A 14,879-nucleotide genomic window follows, 5' to 3' on the forward strand; every position below is an offset into this window, starting at 1 on the left:
TTTTCCTTGTCATTATTCCCTAAACAATACAGTACAACAACTATTTATATAGTAGTTATATTTATTAGGTATGATAAATGAGAGATGATTTAAAACATATGGGAGGACTATGTAGGTTATATGTAAATACTATGCCGTTTTATGTAAGTGACTTGAGGTATCCACACCGGGTCCTGGAACTAAACCCAAGAGTACTGAGAGAGGACTGTAGTTGAACTTCATATATAAACTTCAAAAGTCAAGAGGTCTATATTTATAAAACCCAAAGGTTAACATAGGCCTACCTTTCAAATTTTTTTTTGGCATTTTAAGAATGATTTAATGAAATGATGTTAATTCAGAAATACATTCTATATCTCAACATCAATAAAATATGACATTTAAGGGAAGAGTCAATAAAATTTTGCATTTTAAAATCAAAAAGAGTACATCTTGGACACCTTAAAATCTTGGACAATTTTAAAAATTTAGTTATAAGCAGGACATTACTGTGTAACAAATACTGCTCATATCAAAAGTGCTGGTGAGAAAGAATTCAATATGCCCTCCCACAAAATCTGTTCACATACATAATATATATACATATAATTGTAACAAAGATTTTTCATGTTTAAGGTGCTTGAAGTTTGCACTGAAGTCAATGAGCATCCATCTGCTACCTCTTTTGTAGCAACTCCAGTTAGAATGTTCCCCAGACAAAATGCTATTACTTTCTAAAATGTGGCATTTGTGGAGCTGGAGTGCCCTCTATTGGTAAGGAAGAGGACACACTCATTAGTTGTCCTGAATGCATTTTCTCATTGATTCGGAGTTCACATCCATCTTGAAGCATTCGCACTGCTATTCGTGCGATGTTCTTAGAGTCATTAAGACCACTATGAGGTCGTCCATCATAATCCATTCCTAATTTTTCAAGCATTATTGCCAGTTTGGTTTGGCTTCTAGGAACCTGAAATATAAACAATAATTCTTTAGTATTATAAACTGTAATATAAAGCCACAGAAAAATAAGAAGCTGAAAATAGTAGTAATAAAATTATGTTGGGCAAAGGATCAATGAGCAAATAAATAACTTGATCAATGAGCAAATAAATAACTCAAATTTTCAGAGCTTTAACAAATGATCTTAGAATTTTAACTGAAAATATGGCTAGAATCCTCAGACACTGAAAACCTTTGCAGTACTATACTTAAACAAATCATTTATTAAAGGAAATGTACTGTTCTGAACACCTAAGTTGAAGATTCACATTTTTAACCTAATATTTTTGTGATATTTTTCTACAAATATTTTAGATAGTAATAAAAATATTTACCATTTTTAAATAACTAAAAATAAGGAAGCTCAAGAATGAAAAATGATGTCGTGGTATTTTTCAACCTATTTTTAAAAACTGCTCCATTGTGATAAACCCCCAAATCTCACATTTCCCAAATTCTAAAAAGCTCCTTCACTTATGAGAACAACTTTTATATTTTCTGCATATTCCCATCAAGAAGATTTGTTTAAGTTTAAAGTTCTATGGTTTGTATAGCTATGTCACCTGAGTATCACGGAGCTTCAGATTCATCTATAAAATAGGACTAACAGCTGTATTGTTTATTCAAAGGGTTACTGGTAGAATCACAAAGCAAAAATGATATACAAAAGAACAATGATAATGTAAGGTATACAACTACAATGCACTCTATGCCTCCTCTAAATATCACTTAGAAAATATGGTTCTAAAAATAACCTTTGCAATACAATGAATAACTTAGGTGGAAAGGACAGATTCCTGGAAATACAAAATACCAAAGTGAATCATAAAGAAATAGAAACTTTGACTAATCTATTCTTAGACAGGAGATTGAATCAGTTAATTGAGAACTTCCTAATAAAAGAAAAGCCCTGGACCATATAACTTCATTGATAAATTCTACCATTTAAAGAATCAACACCAATCTTTCTCAAACTACTCCCAAAAAAATGAAGAGGAGTGAACAGTTTCTAACATACTCTGTAAGGCCCACACCACTTTGATACCAAAACCAGATGGCAGCAGAAGAAAATTATCGATATCCCTTCTGAATATCACAATACAAAGTCCTCAACAAGCCAGGCACAGTGGCACACACTGGTAATTGCAGTGGCTCGAAGGCTGAGGCAGGAGGATTGCTAGTTCAAAACCTGCCTCAGCAAAAGCGAGGCACTAAGCAACTCAGTGAAACCCTGTTTCTAAATAAAATACAAAATACAACTGGGGATGTGGCTCAGTGGTCAAGGGCACATGAGTTCAATCCCTGGTACCCAAGAAAAAAAGAAAATCCTCAACAAAATAAAAGCAAACAAAATTCAGCAACATAATAAAAGGATTACCATGGGCTGGGGATATAGCTCAGTTGGTAGACTGTTTGCCTCTCATATATAAGGCCCTGGGTTCAAGCCCCAACACCACCAAAAAAAAAAAGGATCATCACAATGACTAAGTAGGATTTGTTCCTGGGATTCAAAAAGGTTCAGCATGCAAAATCAATGTTTTACCACATTAACAGAATAAAGGTGAAAAAAAAATCACATGACCATAAGAAGTGATGAAGGAAAAAGCATTTGACAAAATTAACCTTTCATGATTAAAACACTCAACAAATTAACAGAAGAAAAATACCTGAAAATAAAGACTATGTGAAGAACCCATAGCTAACATCATACTCAGTAGTCAAAGACTGAAACCTTTTCTTATAAGATTAGGAACAAGACAAGATATCTACTACACTCTCTTTTTTCAACAGAGTATTAGAAATTCTACCCAGAACAATTAGGTAAGAAAAAGAATTAAAGGGCCAGGTGCAATGGCACACACCTGAAATCCTAGCAACTCAGGTGGTTGAGGTAGGGGATTACAAATTTAAAGCTCATGTGTGAGATTGGTATCCTGTCACAAAAAATAAAATGGATGAGAGGTAACTCAGTGGCAGTAAGTATGTATGTATCTCTCATCTCTCTCTCTCTCTCTCTCTCTCTCTCTCTCTCTCTCTCTCTCTCCCCACACACACACACACACACACACGAAAAAACAACAAAAGCTATCCAAAAGGGGAGAAATAAAATTATCTATTTGTGGGTAACAGGATATGTGTAGAAAATCATAAAGATTACACACACACACACACACACAAAAAAAAAAAAAACCTAATGGAACTATAATATAAAAAAACAGCGGCTGGATGCAGTGGCACAAACCTGTAATCCCAGCAGCTCGAGATGGTGAGGCAGGAGGACAGTGAGTTCAAAGCCAGCCTCAGCAATTTAGTGAGGCCCTAAGCAACTCAGCAAGACCCATCTCCAAATAAAATACAAAAAAGGACTGGGGATGTGGCTCATTGTTTGAGTGCCCCTGGATTCAATCCCCAGTAACCAAAAACAAAACAAAAAGCCACAAAGAAGCAGGATCAAAATCAACACACAAAAATCTGTTGAATTTCTATACACTAACAATAAAAACGCAAAATGAAAATTTAAAAAAAAATCCCATTTAAAATAACATCAAGGACGGCAGCAAACAAATGTTTCAGAAGACAGTGATGATGATGATGATGATGATGATGATGATGATGCAGATAAAAATGAAATTTTTGGTTTTATAAGCCTTTTAAATTTAACTGAAAGAAAGGATACCCAGTGTGCTGAACAAATTAAAGAGTTGGTTCTAAGCTTCTGTGAGAAGAACTGTGAAAAGAGTGTGTTTGAACAGATGGACAAGCTTTTAAATGACACCACCAAGCCTGTGGGCTTTCTCCTAAGTGAAAGATTCATTAATGTCCCTCCTCAGATTGCTCTGCCCATGCACCAACAGCTTCAGTAAGAGACTTCTGAAAATGCCTTCAAACAGTAGTTTGTTTGTTTTTTCCCCCAAGTAGACTCAGAAATGTGATTTAAATGGAATATGTAGGTACAGAAAGAGTCCTGGCCTGGATTGAAACAACTGTAGTGTGAGGAGGATGGAAGAGAGTCTAAAAGCGGCTTTTTGAAGAGTTTGGATTATTTGTAACAGTAATTTCCATATTTTTTAAGATTTTAAATGGAATAAAGTGGATTAATTTCCTTTAGACTTTTTAGCCCATTTGCATGACATTTTTCTCCTAAAAGATTTCTGTAACATGAATAAAACACTGAATAATAACAGCAATAACAAAAAATAAAATAACATTAAGGAGGATGAAGTACTTAGGAATAAATCAAGACAAAAGAATTATGCAGTGAAACTACAAAATATTGCTGGAAAAAAAGCACCAATAAATGGAAAGACACCCCATATTCATGGACTGTAAGACTTATTTTTAATATTAAGATATCAACATACCAATATGGTAGTGCATGTCTGTAATCTCAGCAGCTCTGGAGGCTGAGTCAGGAGGATCCCAAGTTCAAGATCTTCCTCAGGAACTTACAAGACCATGTCCCCCAATAAATAAATAAATAAATAATCGTCCATGGGGATTTCCAGATTCTATGCTATGCCTATAAAAATCCCAATGACAGCTTGGTGTGGTAATGCATGCCTATAATCCCAGTGGCTCGGGAGGCTGAGGTAGGAGGATCACTAGTTCAAAGCCAGCCTCAGCAACTTTTTTTTTTTTGCAGAAATAAAAAATTCCATCCCAAGATTCATATGAAGTCTCAAAGAACCCCAAAGAGACTGAAACAAATGAAGTCTACATGGTTTGCCTTTATGAAGACATAAACCTGTGTAATTCATTCCAAATGTTTAACAATTATGTGAAAAGACATCCAGCTAAGCATATTACCTACATGGATCTACTATGATGAAAAACATTTCACTCTCAAAATTATTTTTCTCTTCTGTTATTGGTAGTTCAAAACATTAGTTATTTTTTCCCATGGGTCAAAAGATAACTAAGTATATGATTTTAAGTGGAAAAGTAGGTGACAGAAATCAGGTATTAGCAATTTCTCCATTTTCCTTTGTGTGTGAATCATTAATATAAATGTGGGAACATAAAACATCAATGCAAGTCAAAAATATTTCAATGTTTTAGCAGTTTAGCTTTATAAAAATAATAAATAAAACTGTTAATCTTTTCTAGATAATGAATTTGAATTTTTTAAAAACAAAATTTAAAAAAAAATTCTTATGGATGGTTAAAAGCAAAGGGGACAGGGGCAGAGAACTTGCTATACATGTTTATACATTTCTTTGAGGATAAAACACAAACAGCCAATAAGCACATGAAAAGATGTTCAATATTACTAAAAACTGGGTAAAAGCAAATCAAACCCATAATGAGATACCATTTCATATGTAACAGAAGGACCATTACAAAAAGAAAGCAAAAAATAACAAGCATTGGCAGGGATGTGGAAAAATTGAAATTTGTGAATTACTGGTATGTGAATTACTAGGAGAAAAAATGGTAAATCCACTGGAGAAAATAGTATGGAGATTCCTCAAAATATAAATTAAACATAGAATTGGCATATGACCACCACCCCCAATTCTCTGCATATCCCAAATTGAAAGGAGTAACTTGAACAGATATTTGACTATCCATCTTCATAGCAGCATTATTCACAATAGCCAAAAAGTATCTAGCAAGGGATGAATGAATTTTTAGAATGTGTGATCTATACATATAATGGAACATTATTCAGATAGTAAGGAAATTATTATACAATGAATATTATTCAGCTTCAGAAAAGAAGAAATTCTGGTACAAGCTACAATGTGAAAAAACTTTGAAGATATCATGCCAAGTAAAATCACAAAAGAATAAATACTGTATGATTTCACTTATAAGAGGTACACAAAGAAGTTAAACTCATGAAGACAGTAAATAGGATGATGGCTACCAGGTCTAGAAATCGAGGAAAGTTCAACAGGAACAGAGTTTCAGTTATACAAGATGAAAAAGTTCTGGAGATGGATGTGATGATGGCTGTACAACTATGTACTTAATGCCAATGTACTGTAAACTTAAAAATGACTAAGACGGTAAATATTATGTTACACATATTTTATCACACATAAACAAAAAATCTCAGAGATAAAAAGTCCTGGATAGTGCAAGAAAAACAGTTAACTTAATCAAAGGCAAATTCATTTCAGGATGTTGGTTTAAAAAAAAAAAAGTGAAAACATGGATAGAGAACACATAATCCTCCTGCTTCCTCTGGCTTAGATGGAAAGCTCCCAACAAGGTGTTGCTGAATGGTGAATGGCAGGAAAACAAGCAGGAGATTTTGTAGAGTGGTTTAAAGATGAGCTGCAAGACTCAGCCTACTGACTTTTTATCACAACCAGCTAAACAAGTCCTGATAATACCACGGAGAAAATGATCCATTTCAAGTAACAAATCAATGAAGTAAAAAGAAACGGAGTCTTTAGAAATAAAACGTCACAAAAGGAAACTTAAAATATTCACAATTTTGCTTGGGCTTCATGGTGAGGAAAGTGATTACAAAGTATCAAGTCTTACTGAAAGCATTCTGGGAAAACTCTAGGAGAAAATTGTTTTTCCTCCCTTCAACTAGGAAACTAGGTGAGAGAATCCTTTCTCTAACTCTTCTGCTCAGCCAATGAGAAAGAGCTCTGTAGGTACAATCTGATCTTACACTAGAGACCTAATACTTGCCTTGCCCCCTCTTTCTGTAAGAGTTCACAGGAATGCAGTGAACACTTCATTGCATTTTTGGGATTTCTATAAGTGTAAACAAGCCTTTTCTGTTTCTAGGGAGCATGCACAAAAATGACAAGCACTATTAAATTTCTATGGAAAATAGAAATCATGTGAGCTTAAATTCTTCCCAGAAATGAATATTTGTAGAGGAAGAAGCAAACACACACACACACACACACAAAAACACACACACACACACACACACACACACACACACACAAGAACAGGATTAACAGGAAAGAGATATATTTTATTCTTCACTTTGACTTCAAAATATCATTTTTATGAACATATAGGCCTATGAAAGAAATATCACATTCATATAATTTTATAAATGCTAAGCCCATATCATATAAATGATATGCCATGCAGAGAAAGTAGTTGAGTTTTCCCCAAAATCTTGTACAAATTTGTCTTAGACTTTATTTTAACTCACACCGTTTCAGTCTACTTTTAGAAAAATCAAATCTCACTTTAGTTTAAGCCAGTGTTATGGTTTGGATCTAGAATGTCCCCCCAAAAGCATATGTATAAAAAGCATGGTCCCCAACGAACAAGGTTCAGAGGAGGGATTTTTAGGCAATGGTAGTATTGTGAAGGTTGTAACCGCATCAGTAGATTAATCCATTTAATCAATTAATAATTTGAATAAACTACTGACTGATAACTGTGGGGAGGAAATGTGGCTGGAGGAAGCAAGCCACCAAGGACATGGTCTTGGGGATAATTTTTTGTCCCTTTCCCCTTCCTGTCTTTCCATCTTTCTCGCTCTCTTGCTATTTCCAGGCCACTATGAGCCGAGAAGCATTCCCCTGCCATGTTTCTTCCTTGGAGCCAGCAGACCATGGACTGACTCTCTGAAACTGTGAACCAATGTTAGTCATTCGTCCTCTAAGTTGTTCTTGTCAGATATTTTGTCTGACAAAAAGCTAATTAACAGAGTTGGTTATTTCACAAAAATATACAATGTTAGCCTTAAGATTTTTGTTTGTTTGGTACCAGAGATGAACTCAGGGGTGCTTAAACAGTGAGCCACACCACCAGCCCTTTTTACATTTTATTTTGAGACAGGGTCTCCCTAAGTTGCTTAGGGCCTCACTAAGTTGCTGAGGCTGACTATTTTTTAATAGTTTGAATCTATAATCCTCTTGCTTCAGTGATGAGCCTCTGGGATTAAAGGTATGTGCTACCATACTCAGCACCTTCCAAATTTTTTAAATTTATGAAAAGTAAAAAAAAAAATTACTCTCTAATTATCCATTTCTACCCTCCACCCTCAAGAGATGTAGGGTAAAAACTCATTTTTAGTTTAAAAAATGGGAAAAAACAAAAACAACTCTGGTATAAACTACATACCATCAACCATATGTGGTTACCACCATACACAGTAGAAATTTCTGATAAAACTGAATAAAGCAAACAAAACAAAACAAAAAAAAAACACTTAGAAAATCACACATTAGTGTACATGCAAAACATAAAACTTTTCATTAAGAATAGGATAATCAGGGCAAAGGGAGGAGGGGAGGTAAAGAGGAAGCACCAGGGACTGAAATTGAGCAATTTATATTCTGAGTTCATATGATTATGTCCAAATGAATCCCACTGTTATGTATTACTATAGTGCACTAATAAAAACATTTTTAAAAGAATAATACAATCAGTGATATAAAAATCTTACCTTGTAAAAGTTTCCATATGACTTTCGAATATTGATCCACTTTTTAGCAAAATGAGGATATTTGAGTCGGCTCAGTTGGCACTGCATGTTCAAAAACTTACTCATATCCCATGAACTTATAAATCAGAAACATAGGGAAAAAGAGGATAAAGTAAGGGCTATACTATTCTCACAAATGAGTATTTTAAGTCATTTTATTTGTTTTTTTAAACTACACATATCAACTTTCCCATATTCACACAAAACATCAAGCTTACAAAATTAAGAATTAATTTTTACAACACCTTACTTCAAAAATTAACTTTAAAGGTGGGATGAAAGTTGGCATATTAGTTTTTTTTTCCACAAACTAAATTTGGTTAGGCTCATCTTGATTGTTTTTATGGTGCTGATGACTGGACAGTCTTCTGTCTTGCTAAGTTTTTTTTTTCTTCTCTCTTTTATTTTGTAATTATTAAGATAACTGTGTAATGCCAGGTATGCCATATTAGTAAGTTCTTAGATAAGTTTTAAAATACAACAAAAAACAAAAACAAATACATAGAATGATTATATATAATAGGGTTAAAATGTCTGTTTTGCAACCTATATCTTTCTGTAACACCAATCAACATGTTTTAGTTAAGGTAGTCGATACTGAGTATGCAATATAGAAATTGTGTTGGTTCATACATGGTTTTTCTTAGACAAGGGGAATCAGAATAGCAATAGAAATTATAACATTCAGCAGGAAATAAAAAAGGCTTCAACTCAGCAGCTACCCTGGCACAACAGGAAAGTTTTCAAATGTATTTTAGGAAAATTAAACTCAAGTGCCTTTTTCTACGCCTTTTCTGCGTACATTTAATATCCTGAAGCAACCTCCAATGAGCCTGAGAAGTTGCTTTCCTGGCTTTCCAAATATTTCTGAAAGTATCAATTACTGTTTTTGTTTCGCACAGGTTTTCCAATGATTTGTCCCAGAATTTGAGGTGTTTACAGAACTGCATATACTGTGGTATGATAGAAGCACCTGTCAGCATTAGCAGGAATATTGCTTATTCATGTTTAAAATCAGTGACAGATTTCCACAAAGGTCCACCAACATCTTCCCAAACTTCTAAACTCAACTATGATGTGATTAAATTCAATGCTCTTATATGAGAGATTCCCAAATCCTTCAGGTTGGCAAATCTCAGCATTAGAATACAAACCATCTACAATTTAAAACAGAAATTATTTGGGATTTTCTTCTTCAACCTTATTGGCATTATGGCAGAGGAGTTGCTCTTGCACAATGCCTGTAATCCTGGTTTTAATCTTTCTGATCTTCCCATTTAGCCTTTCACTTAACAAATGCTTGTTGGGCATATACTTTGGGTTCAGCATTTAAGCATTGTGGAAGACTATTGGTTAATAAAAATCCTTACCCTAAAATGATTTTTAATTTCCTTGCAAAAATAAGTCCTACATGAATAAACATTAGATATAAGAATATGTAGTCAGAATGAAATACATCATATAGAGTATAAGACTTAAACAACGTGAAATGTAAAATCTGGGTAAAAAGACTACGTTAAGGCTTTGAATAATGACAAAGAAATAATGAGAAAGAGATTCTCAGCAGACAGGAAAACATGAAGTACACAAAGAAAGGATATACCATGTAAATTCATGGGTAGCCTGACTAAAAATGAATAATGGCAGGTGGATTAGGCTAAATGGATACAGTGGGATGAGAAACCTTGAATGCCAAGCTGAACTTCTGCAAGAAGGCAAATGTGTTTAAAATCAGTTTTAGGAAAGACATTTAGTTTCACATATTAATATTTATCTTTCTAGACCTCTAGTCTTGGATTAAAATGTTATCATTGCTTTCCCTCCTCTTTGATCTCTAGGATTCAAAATTTAAGTAGGAGTAAAAATAAAAAAGGGAAAATACTATCTCCTATGGGATGACTCTAGAGCCTTTAGCAAATATTTATTTATTGAAATATTTTAATAAATATTTTTATTTATTAAAGGCCCTAGAGTGGCATCCTAAGTTAAATAAGGTAATTTTTAATCCTAAAAAATAATTTTAAAAAGGTGAATTCCCTAAATACTTACCCATCTGTTAATATGCAATATTTATACTTTGTTCCTAATTCCTTCAATTTCATCCAGTCAATTACTTTTTCAGTACCTGAGGAAAAGTATCAGCTCTGTCAACCTGATCCTGAGGATATACAAGTAAAATATTTAAAAATTAAGACAACTACTTATAGTCCTACAAAACACCCCGACATATACAAGAAAATTATCAATAAGAGGATGGCTTGTTTTAAATTCTTCATAGTTTCCTTCAGTTAGATAGATCTACCATCTAAATAATTAAAAATTGCTTATAGCCAAGTAGTAGATATTACTTTCAACTGAGGTATATAATTCTCCCAAAATTAAGACCTAAGACCATCCCCAATGGTTCTCTTTCTAGAGGCCTTAACCTAGTAGCTTACTGATTCTCAGAGTAGAAAAAAGGACAATCTCTTATCTGCTCAAAGCCATAGCCTATGAAATGGTCTTCCCAACTCAAGTCTCACACCTTTACACACCACACTATATACACACTGCTGCCAAACTGGACTTACTAAAATGTAAATCTGACCTACTCTATCACTCTCAATATCTTCCAGACACTCTTCAAGGCTTTGGGATAAAAGGACACACAAGAGCTTTCATGGTCTGATTTGCCCCTGGCTACCTAGACCATTTTTTCACTAGCCCATGCACATTTGAGCCATCCTGAACTATATGTATCTGCTGTTTCACAAGTGAAATGCTCAACCCTCCTTCCTGTTTACTTACTATCATGACTCAAAGATTACCAACATGAGGAAGCTTTTCCTAGGATAGCCCTCTACACATACAAGAATCCTTTTTATAGATGCCCACAATACCCTAATAAAACACTGATTTGTCACTCTTCCTAATTACGTGGATTATTTTGTCTGACTTATAGATCATAAGAAAGATGAAGACAGAGACTGACTAGACTGATTCCCTAGTTCTATAACATATATTTCAGTAGATAATCAAATATGTGTGGAGTAGATAAATGGATGAACGAAGAAGGGCCTACTTATTAGAATACTATAACAACAAAAAAAGATCACACTAAAAGACAGATTAAGATACATATACAGTCAAGTTGTACACACATACATTCTAAACCTTATCTTCAAGTACAGCACAATAATACTTACTTTGCTAATGCTTCATTTTACACAGGAAATCTTTAGATGCACAATTACAACTCCATAAAAGAAAAGTAAAATGTGCTTTTTGTTTCTGAGATGCAGGTCTCACTATCTTGCCCAGACCAAATGAGAACTCCTGAGCCCAACTGATCATCACACCTCAGCATTCTGTGTAGCTAGGGCCAAGCCCTCATGCCAAGTTCTAAGTCTTTTTATTATAATATGAAAGATCTTTACCAAGCAAGGAAAACATTCACAGTCTAGTTAGTCTGTATCTTCAGTATCCTTACAGTCTGGAAGTCAGGAGGATAGGCAGAATAAGCCAGTGGTCACAACACAGTTAAGAAAAAAGACTTGCCAGAAATTGTTCATAACAATGACTTTTTAAAAACATCTATAAAATAAATCACAAATTAAAAAACGTCTTTCAAGCTTTAGAAAAAGTAACACAAAATTATAACCTGAGTAATTCCAGTAAGACTGATGCAGAAATCAGAAAGCTGAGTGTTAATCTCTGGTCTTACATATTGCTGAAACGTATCTTCCTAAAGAAAAGGATAACAAGTTAAAAATATGACCCAATATATGACAGACCCTACACAACAAATTCAGTCACCAGAATTATCAGATAATTGTTTATTTGTGGTACTGGGGATTGAACCCAGAGCCACTCGACTACTGAGCTACACACCTAGCCTTTTTTTAAGACAAGGCCTTGCCAAATTGCCCAAGCTGGCCGTGAACTTATTGCCTCGAACTCCCAAATCACTGGGATTATGGAAGAGCTCTCAACAGAAAAAGCCATTCATTTTCATGCAAAGCCTTTTTATACTTACTGCCAGTGTGTTGGTGGCAATAGAGTTATTACAAAAGTGATTTTCAGATAGATAAGATGTTCTGATATATACTCACTCAGATTATATAAAAGTACTATTCTGGGGAATTTATTCGATGATTTCTTGAACTATGAATGTACTAATAATAATTATCTAAAGCAGACATATTATGTTGCTTAGAAACCAAGGTTATAAGAGCTATTTCCTCAATAAACTTTCCATCAAAAAGATGGCCAGTTATTTCTACAAATTGTCATTTATAAAGATTAGTTAAAACCACCTGTGATGCTTTTTTTAAAAAAAATATGCTGATGTCAGGGGCCCTATGACAGAAAAACTAAACTAGCACCTCTGGGAATAGAACCAAACATCTGTTGGGTTTTTTTGTTTGTTTGGTTTTAGTTGTAGACAGAATACCTTTATTTTATTTATTTGTTTTGATGTTGTGCTGAGGATAGAACCCCAGAGCCTCAAAACATGCAAGGTAAATGCTCTACTAACTGAGCTACAAACCCAGCCCCAAACATTAGTTTGATTTTGGTTTTTTTGTTTGTTTGTTTGTTTTTTCCTCCCCAAGTGGTTTTGATGTATACTGAGATACAAGCAAACAAAAAAAACACTATTATAATGTTAGCTACTGGAAAGGGGGAGAAGCTATTTCCACTATTGTTTGATTATAGTTTTTTTTTCTGTTAAGCTAATATAAGAGCAAAAAGCTCACTTTAAAATTCTATTCTAGCTAAAATGGCAATGAGACCCTCCAACTTAGTAGTGAACACCAAAATAGTTGCTGCTAAAAATAAAATGAAGATATAACAATTCACTTACTATTTGCAAGGTATGAGTATTCAATAAAACAACAGGAAATTCGGGGCTGGAGATGTGGCTCAAGCGGTAGCGCACTCGCCTGGCATGCGTGCGGCCCGGGTTCGATCCTCAGCACCACATATCAACAAAGATATTGTGTCCACCGAGAACTAAGAAAAAATAAATAAATATTAAAAATTCTCTCTCTCTCTCTCTCTCTCTCTCTGTCCCCCTCTCTCTCACTCTCTCAAAAAATAAAATAAAATAAAAAAAATAAAACAACAGGAAATTCAATTATTTCATGTATGAACTCAGGTGGATTACCCTCTTCACAAGTGGCTTCAAAGTCAATAATACAAATGTAGTCATAGTAACTATCAGCACAACTGCTCTCTTTCAACATTAGCTTCTGCTTCTTATAATAGTTTTTCAGTCTCTTCTTTAATACATCCTTTACACCTCTAAGTAAAAGAATAAAAAACTTACTTAGGTGAATTTTACAGTCAAAATTCTGAACTCTTACCTGCTGGCAATAGGTTGAACACTGACAGTCATGGCATACTTTAGCTAAATTGCAAAGTAAGACTCAAAGCTAAATCAGCAAAATGCATAAAACAACATCAACATTTTCCTTCACAAGTAACAGTTCATTTTAATGGTATAGAAGAGCATTTCTCTAATATATATTTGGTATTTTAAATTATAAATTTTGTCAGCCTATACCACTAACTCAGCCATACTACCTTATCTATTAAGATGACATGATATGAAAACTAAAAACTAATATTGAATCATTCTATTGGCCATATACGTTTGAAAGATAAAAATTTAAGTAAATTGAACATACTCTACTATCTCCCCCTTTCTTTTGGCATTTATAGTTTAGACAACTAAAAACTCCATGTGATATAAAAGCATTATGAGCCTAGAACATAAAGTTGACTATCTGTATAACTAATTTAGCAATACCATCCTAAGAGTAAACTATAATCCACAGAACATTATCATAGAAGTTTCTTAAATTACCTTGGGGAAAATATAATCTGGAAATTTCAATATTTCACAAAGCTTTAAAATACATATTCTACAAATGAGTAGGGGAGAAAGGAAGAGTCCTCCTACATAGATAACAATGGTTGATAAATAGTGATCACATATTCAAACAATATGTATTTCTTCAATAACTTAAAAATGTCACAGCCAGTGCTTATGTTTCCTTCACTGTTACTTGGCTCAATAATGAACTGGCCTACAAATAAATACAAAACTGTAGTAAAAATAAAAGGCTCTAGCTTATAATTAATATTTAGTTGCCAAGTAAGGTATTTTGGTAACATTGCCAGTTAGGAACTTTAAGAAAGGTTTTTGTATTTTTGTTTTCTTTTTTGCCTGTATTCCTTTCTTAAGTTCAACAAAGCAGTGACAAAGGAATCCTACCCATGATAACACTGATAATCAACTAGTTGGTTGTTTTAAGACAAAATGTTTTATGGGATTTTCCAAATCACTGAAACCTAACAAGCAAATTCTTCAACCCCTTTCATTTTAAGTCATTGTAAGTGACCTCTGTTACTTCAGAGTACTTTGTCTTAAAATTTCTTTTCCTTTTTGTTTTGTTTATTTGTTTCCAGGGGGAGAAACTATACTAACTAAATGGCT

The 14,879-nt window shown here is 33.9% G+C and overlaps 1 pseudogene across 1 annotated transcript; it reads right to left on the minus strand.

The window, feature by feature from the left end:
- Positions 1–505: 505 nt before the first annotated feature.
- Positions 506–13,775, minus strand: LOC308640583 (3'-5' exoribonuclease 1-like; annotated as a pseudogene). Its single transcript has 7 exons — positions 13,744–13,775; positions 13,545–13,681; positions 13,242–13,348; positions 12,039–12,122; positions 10,448–10,556; positions 8,360–8,474; positions 506–949 (listed from the first exon to the last, which is right to left on the minus strand). The product of its transcript is annotated as a 3'-5' exoribonuclease 1-like (transcript).
- Between the last annotated feature and the right edge of the window lie 1,104 nt (positions 13,776–14,879).

The sequence above is a fragment of the Spermophilus citellus genome (genome assembly GCF_964194105.1).
Source record: "Spermophilus citellus genome assembly, contig: SCAFFOLD_453, whole genome shotgun sequence".
Taxonomy (NCBI): Eukaryota; Metazoa; Chordata; class Mammalia; order Rodentia; family Sciuridae; genus Spermophilus; species Spermophilus citellus.